Genomic DNA, 11,116 nt, shown 5'->3' on the forward strand with positions numbered 1-11,116 from the left:
GTAAAGGGGAAGTGAATCAAAAACATCCTAGAAACATTCTAAGTGACTTGTGCAGAAAAGAGACTGGGGAGGTAGAACAAGGCTGCAAAGCAGAGATTGAAGAGGAACTGTTTGGTCTCTTGGGTTATAGACTTTCAATAAATATTGTCGAAGGCTTTCATGGCCGGATTCAACTGGTTGTGGTGGGTTTTCCAGGCTGTGTGGCCGTGGTCTGGTGGATCTTGTTCCTAACGTTTTGCCAGCATCTGTGGCTGGCATCTTCAGAGGTGTATCACAGAGGGAAGTCTGTTACACGCTGTGTCACTGAGAAGGGAATGTTTAGTGGGGGTATATATTGTCCATGTCCCAGGGTGTGGAACCAATCAGTAAGTGTTTGGGTGGAACTTGTTATGCAAAGATGTGGTTGATAGTATTGTATTGCGGGTGGGGTTTATCAGTCCAGGGACTGATTCACATTTCCATGCCCTGCAGCAGCAGTAGTATTGGTGAATGCAAATCCTGTGTTTGGGTGGAGTCCATTATTCATGAACTTAACATGCCCTTGGGGTTTGCTTTTGGTGTTTTTAAGTACTGGTAGCCAAGCTTTGTTAATTCTCAGAGTCTCTTCTTTCCTGTTGAAGTTGTCTTGGTGTTTGTGAATTTCAATGGCCTCCCTGTGCAGTCTGCTTACTATGTTACTATGGTTACTATGTCAGACTCAAATGGGCTCAGGTCCTTCCGGTTCGCTTAACTCTGCCCATTTAAAGGCACAGATCACACAAGAGAGTATCAATACTGGAGCTGATATTCTCCTCCCCCCCTTCCCCTACACCTCTCTCTCTCTCTCTCTCTCTCTCTCTCTCTCTCTCTCTCTCTCTCTCTCATGTTATTTTATATTGAGAGATATAAAACATCAAGAGATATCAATCTTTGGATATGTGCACTTAAAGAAGCAGGAAGGAGCCAGCAGCATGGAAAGAGGCAAAGGGGAAGATATGCAAAGCGGTGCAAGGGAATGGAAGGGCTGGTTGTGGGTAGAGGGAATATGACAGTGGCAAAGCTGTGCTGACTGGCTAATCTCCCTGCTCTGGCAGCAAAGCAAAATTAAATTCATGCAAGAAGTGGACTTGTTTGCTGCGGGGAGAATGAAAGTGAAAGCGGGGCTTGAAGAAATACATCCATACAAGAAATCTTGCTGCAACAGACATTCACCTCCACTATGTAGCAAACACCTTGTGCAAATCACCCTGCCCCTGCCCCCTTTCCCCACTCTGCCAGGCCTGACCCGTTTTCAGCTAGCAGAAAGCTGTTTTCTGCCGGCTGGAAAAGGCTAGGGCAGGGGTCTGCAACCTCTGGCTCTCCAGATGTTCATGGACTACAATTCCCATCAGCCCCTGCCACCATGGCCAGTTGGGAATTGTAGTCCATGAACATCTGGAGAGCCGCAGGTTGCAGACCCCTGGGCTAGGGGATGGACTAAAAATTCTATAACAATGCAGTAGAGCAAAGGACAAAATTCTACAAGAATATAGCAGAGCAAAGGTCAAAGCTGTACAGCCTCCATCTCCCCCCTTTTCACAAGTGAATGAGAAAACATCCAGCGCCTCAGTTTCCTCATCACAGAACCAGGAAGAAAACCTAAACTCTGGATCTATACAAAGTCTCAAACTGATCGCTCAAGATATTCCATGACAGAAATGTTAACTGATGACAGGAATGGAAAGTTAAAGATTGGAACCAAATATTACTGCTCCACAGAAACATAGCTGGGCAGGAGTGTACTCCACGTTTTCCACCCACCTGCGGCCCTCCCCTCCCCACCCCCAACTTACCTTTTCCAGCCGGCAGAAAACAGCTTTCTGCCAGCAGAAAGCAGCTTTCTGCCAGCTGAAAATGGCTCAGGCCTGGCGGAGCGGGGAAAGGGGGCAGGGGCGGGGTGATTTTCATGCCCCCGCCCAGGCACGCGCCTGGTGCAACGCACACTCTTTCCCCCTTGTAGCTCCACCACTGCTGCTACAGCAAATGGTGACCATGCCATGCCATATGCATCTCTCTCTCTCTCTTTATGTCTGTGCGCTATGAGAGCAGGGGCAGGGTTATTTTCATTTGTTGCTAGGGAGGTAAGAAAAAATCTCACTGAGACCTGAATGTTATTGGAATTATGTTACCATTAACTATGATTATGATTTTGAATATGTGCCTACATGTGTGATGAGTCAAGAAGTCACCCTGAAACACATACAAGGAAACGCAGATTGTGACACTGCGAAGTGAATGCACAAATCGCGCTTGGGCTGCAATTCTATACACCATCACCCAGGAGTAAGCCTCACTGAATTAAGTAGAACTCACTTCTGATTTCTGTGCCAGACAATCCAGGCACCATGATAGTAACAAAGATACTGATTCATTAGCTAAAGTTTTGTAAAGTCTTTATCATATATTCATTTTCATATTATCTGGTTATTTCATATTTATCCTATATCCTATATTCATTTTCATATTATCAGGTTATTTAAAAATAAGCCGTGTGTAAAAATTAGCCACTGAAAGATTTCAGCAAGAGGACTCAAGATGTGGTTTTACAAAAAGAAGTATACTACAACGTGTCAGCTGTTTGTTGCATTCATGTAACCCAGTGGTCCTTCGACATGCCACTTGTGGCTCTTCTCCCCACTCTTTCCGGAAGTGGATAAGGCCCTTGCCTGTTGTGGCTTGTGGTTGGGAGGAGTTCCCAGGGTAAGCTACAAACCTGACTAAGGTGCAGGCCTCATCCCAGAGATAGAATCAGATATGACTCTTCTGGTGGTTGGCAATTAGAAATGTGACATTTCACGAGACATGGAGTGAATACCGCTGACATAACCACTGAAAAGTTCATGTAGTACTGAAGGGTTTGATTTGGCATTAGGGTAAGCATTTATTTTAACTGTTAAAACCACTAAGACAGTAAAAATAAATTAGGTTAACACTTTCATATTATACTTTCGCTATGAGGTAACTGCGTCCTGTGCTGTGGTGAGCACAAATTGAAAGGAAGACATTTGCTTGAGTTAATAAACTAGCGTTCATTTTGTAGCTTATATAATTTCATTGAAAAAGTGTAATATATTGAGGATGAGGATTGATGATGATTGATGATGATGATTGATGATGGTAGATTTCAAAGCTGCCAGATCTTTAGCTGGTTGTTGGTCTTTCATTACAATTCGAGCCTCACCCAGAGGCCTAGGAAGTTGTAATGTATCAGCATAGTATTCGTGCGGATCCCAGCAGGGCTACCTTCTGAATTTGACAGATGTTAATTTTGTCAATTCAAAGATGTTTCAAGTGCTGCCCTGGTGTTTTCGGAATGGTGCCCAGTGTGCCGATTACTACTGGGATGACCTCAGCTGGTTTGTGCCATAGACGTTGAAGCTCGATTTTCAAATCGTTGTATCTAGTGACCTTCTCGTGTTCTTTTTCAATGATCCTGCTGTCACCGAGTACTGCTATGTCAATGATGATCACTTTCTTGTTCTCGATCACAGTGATGTCTGGTGTATTGTGTTTCAACACTTTGTCCATTTGGATTCAAAAGTCCCACAGGATCTTGACCTTCTCATTTTCCATTACTTTCTCCGGACAATGTTCCCACCAGTTCTTAACTGATCTTATGTTGTAATTCTTGCATAAATTCCAGTGGATCATCTTGGCCACTGAGTTGTGCCTCTGTTTGTACTCAGTCTGAGCAATCTTTTTGCAGCAGCTGAAGACATGATCTACAGTTTCATCAGCTTCTTTGCACAATCTACATTTTGCATCATCTGAGGATTTTTCAATTCTGGTCTTGATCGAATTTGTTCTAATGGCGGCTAAAATCAGCGATTCAGTTTCCTTTTTCAGACTTCCAGTTGTTAACCACAAGCAGGTCTTTTCGCTGTCCACCTTGTTCTTGATGTTCTCCAGAAATTGGTTGTGCAGAGCTTTGTCGTTGTTATAATTATTTATTACACCAAAAATTGTTAATATTCAAAGGTAATAATTGATTATATACTGTGTCTGTCAAACAAAGAAGGGGTTTTGGTATAGAAAAACAATATTTAGAAGCATTTCAAACCACTTGCTTGGTTTTCTGGTTAAAATAATCGGCCTTTTGCTGCTCATCTGACAGGGGTATCCATTGGTCAGAACTGCCATACAGAGGTTTCTGAGGGTCTTGCCTTGAGCAGACTACGGTGTAGAAATCCACAATGATTCAGTGATATTTGTTTTCCTTGATTTAGGTTTTGAGCAACTACGATGACCAAGGACACACAGACAATGGTTTTCTCTATAACATCACAGTAGCCAGATATCGATTCTGAGACAGCATGTAGGAGTGAGTTTCATTCAGTTTAGTAGACTGACTTCCAAGGAAACATCCAAGGAAACATCTTACCAATAATAAAACACTAAGAGATGGAATGTCTAAAAATGAACCCTCCACCAATAAGATGGGGGACATTCCACCATTGGTGGGGGACATTCCATCCCCGCCTCGGAGCTGCAGCACCTTGGCCGCTGTTCCAGGGCTGTGCAAGCCCTCCCAGCCTCCCCCCCAGCAACCACTTCAGTCCCAAACAAGCCCTCCCCACGGCAACCACCCCTTCCCCACAGATAAACTGATCCATGGGTTGAACAAGCCCTCCCCGCCTCCCCCCCACCCACAGCAACCACCACCACCCTGCCCAGCCTCTCCCACTCCCCCCCCCAAAGACAAGATGGACTGGCAGGGCAGCAGCACATGCCCCCCAGATGCCCTGCTGAGCCTACTACCAGTTTTCCCATTCCTCTCCTTGCCCTCTTCCACCCCCAAAAAACAACCTGGGAAAGCCCAGTCCCCTATCTGCCCTCCCCACCACCACCCTGCCTTATCTAGGCCCTCCATATTCCTTACCCTACAGCAGCCTTTACTGCTAGTCTGTACAATAATGCTACACAGGCAAAACTCATCAAATTTGAATTTTATTAAGACTGAGCGATTCTTAAGAAGTTGACAGTATTGGCAGGTGATAATAATGGAAATCCAAGATGACCTCTGCTCCATCTTGTCATAGTCTTGTGACTGGTGCAGAGCTTTTATTTCTCCTTTCTCCTTGCTACTAATGGTATTTTACACCATTACAGCAGTACAAAGTACTAGATCCATGGTGGCGAACCTATGGCACTCCAGATGTTCGTGGACTACAATTCTCATCAGCCCCTGTCAGCATGGCCAATTCCCATCAGCCCCTGCCAGCATGGCCAAATATCCCTGATATTTATGAGGCTCGCAGTAAAATTATGAAAGGAGCCTTGTGGCATCTTAAAAGCAAACATTTTTATGGCATCAGTTTTGGTGACCATGTGTTCACTAGACTAAATGCACAGGTTAGTAAAGTCAGCTGTGTGTGATGACTAGAGGTCATGGATTTGGAAAGATGAACGAAAAAGTCTAGAAGTCTATGAGGATTCTTGTTCCAAATGTAAACACCAAAGTTCCAGGTGAAATAGCAAAATGTGGCCATGTCATTGAGCAGTAAACTACAGGACAAAAAGTGAGCTGGAATGGGGTGGAATGGGAAGCTGCAAAGCAGAGGACCAAATCAAGATTTTTTTGCTGCTTGGGGAGATCAACGAAAATCTACAAACCTTTGAATGAACAGATCAACAAAGCCTAATATCAATGAGTAAGCAAAAGAAAAAAGTTAAAAGGACCAGGAAACATTTGGAGGAAAAATGATAGGATTTATTTAAGCTTGGAACAAACAGCTGTGTGTACAGATATGTGCTTTTGCCAGCCTTCCAGAAGTGCCCTTTGGAAGTTCTTACAGATGCATAGAAGTCAGTTTTCCCTAAGCATCATTCCGATACAGAATATTTCATGACGCCATCATGAATAACGACGGGGAAATTTTGGCCTGGATCCAAAATACACTTACCGCTAACAGAAGGCACAAGAAGGCGCTTTAACAGAAGAGGACCCATCTCCCTGCCTTTTGCAACCCACTGAGTTTCCTGAAATGTTTCTCTTGGAGGATATGAGACTTTCAAAAACAATCAGTGGCTGTTTCCGCACAGGCGGAATACAGCGACCCAGGGATGCTAAAAACAGCGTCTCTGGGGAGGGGTTCGCATGGCCACCACCACTGCATCGCGGGGTGGCGGCGGCCTTGCAACCCCTGAGCAGCGCGAAGATTTTAAGATTTAAAAACCTGAGCGAGGTTTTTCAGAAACAGCGGCTTCCAACCACTGCCATGCGAATGGCAGCGGCTGGAAGGCGCCATTCCCCCCCTTTCCCGAACACCTTACCTTTCCTCCGACCTTCCGGTGCGTCGCCCAGGCCTGGGGACACGCCCCTCCTGCCCTGCGACTCCAGAGCTGTCACACAGGGCAGGGGGGCATGTCCCCTGGCCTGGACCACACACCAGAAGGTCGGAGGGAAGGCATTTGGGCGACAGCACAGTCTCCGCACAGGATGCGCCGTCTTCCCCACCCCTACCGGGACCATTCGTGTGAATGGTCCCGGGAGGGTGCATCGGCGTCATGTACGCCGACGCACCCCTCAATCGTGGCCATGCGGAAATGGCCAAAGAAGTGAATTAATGGAAGGGTCCCCAATAAGAGATTGCAGAGAAGATTGCAGAGAAGCTGAATGAATTCTTTGCATCTGTCTTCACCCAAGAGGAGGTGAGGAACATTCCTGCACCTGAACCAAGCTTCTTAGGAGGCGAATCCAAGGAACTAGCGAAGATAGTGATAGACAAGGAAGAAGTTCTGGCAGCCATTGATAAACTAAATGTTACCAAATCCCCTGGCCCAGATTGCATTCACCCAAGAGTTCTTAAAGAGCTCAAGCATGAAATTGCTGATCTTCTCACTTTAATATGCAACTTATCCCTGAAATCAGGCTCCATCCCTGAAGACTGGAAGATGGCCAATGTCACACCAATCTTTAAGAAAGGATCTAGGGGGGACCCGGGAAATTACAGGCCAGTCAGTTTGACATCTGTTCCTGGTAAATTAGTAGAATCTATCATTAAAGATAAAATTATAAAACATGTAGAAAAGCAAGACCTGCTGAGAAAGAGTCAGCATGGCTTTTGCAGAGGCAAGTCCTGTCTTACAAACTTACTAGAGTTCTTTGAGGGTGTAAACAGGCATGTGGACTGGGGTGAACCGGTGGACATTGTCTACTTGGATTTCCAAAAGGCTTTTGACAAAGTTCCTCACCAGAGACTGTTGAGAAAACTCAGCAATGAAGGAATAAGAGGGGAAGTCCTCCTATGGATTAAAAACTGGTTGAGAAACAGGAGACAAAGAGTGGGTGTTTATGGGAGGTGCTCACAATGGAGAGATGTCGGGAGTGGGGGTCCCCAAGGATCCGTTTTGGGACCAGTGCTCTGTAACCTATTCATAAATGACCCGGAAGTAGGGGTGGGTAGCGTGGTGGCCAAGTTTGCAGATGATACCAAATTATGTAGGGTGGTGAGAACCACAAAGGATTGCGAAGAGCTCCAAGCGGACCTTGATAAATTAGGTGAGTGGGCTCTGAAATGGCAAATGCAGTTCAATGTAGCAAAATGTAAAGTGATGCACATAGGGGCAAAAAATCCAAACTTCACATACACGCTACAGGGGTCAGTGCTATCAGTCACAGACCAGGAAAGGGATTTAGGCGTCTTAGTTGATAGTTCCATGGGAATGTCAACTCAATGCGTGGCAGCTGTGAAAAGGCAAACTCTATGCTGGGGATCATTAGAAAGGAATTGATAATAAAACTGCAAAGATTGTCATGCCCTTATATAAAGCAGTGGTGCGACCGCACTTGGAGTCCTGTGTCCAGTTCTGGTAAGCGCATCTCAAAAGGATATTGAGGAGATAGAAACAAGTGCAGAGAAGGGCAACAAGGATGATTGAGGGACTGGAGCACCTTCCCTATGAGGAGAGGCTGCAGCGTTTGGGACTCTTCAGTTTGGAGAGGAGGCGGCTGAGGGGGGATATGATTGAAGTCTACAAAATTATGCATGGGGTAGAAAATGTTGACAGAGAGAAATTTTTCTCTCTTTCTCACAATACTAGAACCAGGGGGCATTCATTGAAAATGCTGGGGAAGAATTAGGACTAATAAAAGGAAACACTTCTTCATAGCGTGTGATTGGTGTTTGGAATATGCTGCCACAGGAGGTGGTGATGGCCACTAACCTGGATAAAGGGGCTTGGACAGATTTATGGAGGAGAAGTCGATTTATGGCTACCAATCTTGATCCTCTTTGATCTGAGATTGCAAATGCCTTAACAGACCAGGTGCTCGGGAGCAACAGCCGCAGAAGGCCATTGCGTTCACATCCTACATGTGAGCTCCCAAAGGCACCTGGTGGGCCACTGCGAGTAGCAGAGAGCTGGACTAGATGGACTTTGGTCTGATCCAGCTGGCTTGTTCTTATGTTCTTATGTTCTTAAGAGAGAGACAAATGAGCAAAAATTACCCTTACTTCAACTGATGGGCAACTGATCTTAGATCCAAAACCTTGAGCTGTCATCTGTGACTCAAGCCCAAGGTTGTATAACAACAGTGCTCATATTCTGTTCCAACTGCATACAAACTCTAGTACCATTGCAGTGCCACATGTTGGGTCCATTGGCATAGGGACACGTAAGGATTTTTTGGGTACTGGTACACAAAAAACAATTCCATGCTTGACAACTGCAGGATTAGAAAGTGCTACATCAGTAATTTTCTTTTAAAAAATGCAATCACAACAGGTACATGCAAGATTATGCTTAGCTGATCATTTTCTGTGTTTGTATTAAGAAGTCAGCAGAATCTAGTGCCGTTTCTGCACGGCCTCCGGTCGTTACGCCCGGCCCGAGAGTTTAGCTGACGTGAGGCGAAACCATACCGGAGCGTCGCCGAGCAGGTAGCAAGAACGGCAGAAGGCGAAGAAGCGGCTCCACAGACGCCTGTTCCTCCTCCCACTTGCAGGTGTCCTGCTGCATTCGTGCGGCCTGCGGAAACTCCGACCCCTGGAGGTCGGGGGACAGTGTGGGCGGGGCTGCGACGCCCCGCAGACGACGAGCAGGACACGGTAAGTGAGAGGGAGGAGGGGGAACAGCGTCTTCCCTGCGGCGCGGTTCGCACCGTGCCGCAGGGAAGACGCTCCCTCCCCAACAACAACCCTTTAAAGGGTTGTTGTTTAGGGCGGCCTGAGGCCGCCCTGGGGGGAGGGAAGCGCATTCAGGTCGCGCCTGTGCGAACGGCGGCCTGGGGGCGGCGTTTTTACCGCCCCCAGGCCGTCGTATATGGGCCGTGCAGAAACGGCCTAGTATAATCTTAGTAGATCTAAATTCTACACCTCAGAGGCAAGGTCTTGCCAACCAAAAAGGATGTTCAATAATGGGGTGCTTCATTTGCAATACTGCCATATGTGAGCTAGATGTTTTGTATATTTAGGCATCAGTCCTATTCATATATGTAATTGGTACTGAAAAACAAAGAGTTTTAGATCTAGGTCTGATTATTAGATCATGCAGGAAAAATAAAATGTTATCCAAACAAAGAGTTGGCCTCGTGAAGTAGCTTTTATCGCAATAAAGTGGGGACACTCAAATAAATATGTGCATCTCGAAGAAGAAAAAAACAAAGACATTCCTTTACACATTTTTCTCTACCATCAGACAGCTGAGGCTAATACTGATTGGTTGCTCCACAAAAGGCAAAATAGTTTCTAACTAGACAGATAATTGGTCTAAATAGACAAAGAACACAGACCCTACTCAAAGATAGAGCGTATCTATCCCAGCGTGATAAACACCAGATGTCTGTTGCGTATACTTATAACACCAGCATTTTTCAGTTGCCAACCCTGGCATCTGACACTGGCTTTTCTGCCTTAAAATCTAAAACAGACATTATTTCTTTTGTCCAAAACAGGCAGCTCTACTTGTCCCACAATCACAGATATATCGATACGCCAGAACAAACTAGCAGATAGCTGACATACATATAGACTTGTGGTAATTTGCACATTTACCAAAGGGTCATGGAGTATCCTGTTGAAATGATCCCCATAACACTAAAAGGTGGTCTAAAGCAGGACTAGACTAGCTAAAAGAACAAGAGGGGGTTCACTGAGAAGCACTGAAGATAATCTTCTCCAGAGGTTCTACAAGCTTTTGAGCTGAAAAAGGACAGTACAGGAACAGTTGAATTCATTAGCTAGAAGAATTGAACAATCTTCCTTGAGTACTGCAGTGCCTGGAAAGAGCTGAGCAATCCTTTTTCAGAGCAGCAGTAATTGGAAAAAGGAAGGGACAGGCCTTGCCATAGCTGAACTCCTGAACTGCACTGAAGCTTCCTAGTATAGCTACCCTATTGTGAAGAAACCGGGAACTGAAGACTCATCCAGTGTCTTTTCAGGAAGAGCTCCTGCTGTGCCAAGGATTTTTGCTCCAGACTTGGTCCCAAGAAGAATGCAGTGTTGTTTATGCCTTCCGCAAAGGACTGTTGAGAGGACATTGCTATAAAACACTGGTTAGTAGCCCAATGGTAATCTTTTGGGTAATGTTTTCACAAATGCTTTCTGCTGTATTTTATTAAGTTGGATTTATATTTTGAGTTTATTAAAATTACCCTAGACTTTGAACCTTGGGGACTCAAGAGGTTACATATATAGAGTGGGGTGGAGACCCTCATACATACATTAATAGGGGCTTGTTTGTGCAGGCTGCTAAATCACGTTACCTACTTTTGCACTGTGAGGTTTCAGGCACTTTTCTCCAGTCCTAGTTCCCCAAGGATAGCAGTTGAGCCTGGTGTAACTGATGACAGGCAGTATGGTGAGAAGGGTCCATCTGTTCCAGCCCCTCCCCCCCTTTGTGCCCTTCTTGCTTTATAAATCATGTTATTGTTTTGGTCAGATAGTCATATATGATTTTCTTTCAGTGCAATCCTAACAGAGTTGCACCATACTAAGCCTTCAATAGACTTAGAATGGGGTAACTCTCTTTAAGATAGTTTCAGAGGGCAGCTGTGTTGGTCTGAAGAAGAACTAGATGTGAGTGAGTTCAGTAGCTTCTTAGAGACCCACAAGATTTTTGGAATATAAGCTTTCCAGGGTCAAAGCTCAGATAATGA

The sequence above is a fragment of the Sphaerodactylus townsendi genome, linkage group LG01, assembly GCF_021028975.2.
Source record: "Sphaerodactylus townsendi isolate TG3544 linkage group LG01, MPM_Stown_v2.3, whole genome shotgun sequence".
In the NCBI taxonomy this organism is placed as follows: domain Eukaryota; kingdom Metazoa; phylum Chordata; class Lepidosauria; order Squamata; family Sphaerodactylidae; genus Sphaerodactylus; species Sphaerodactylus townsendi.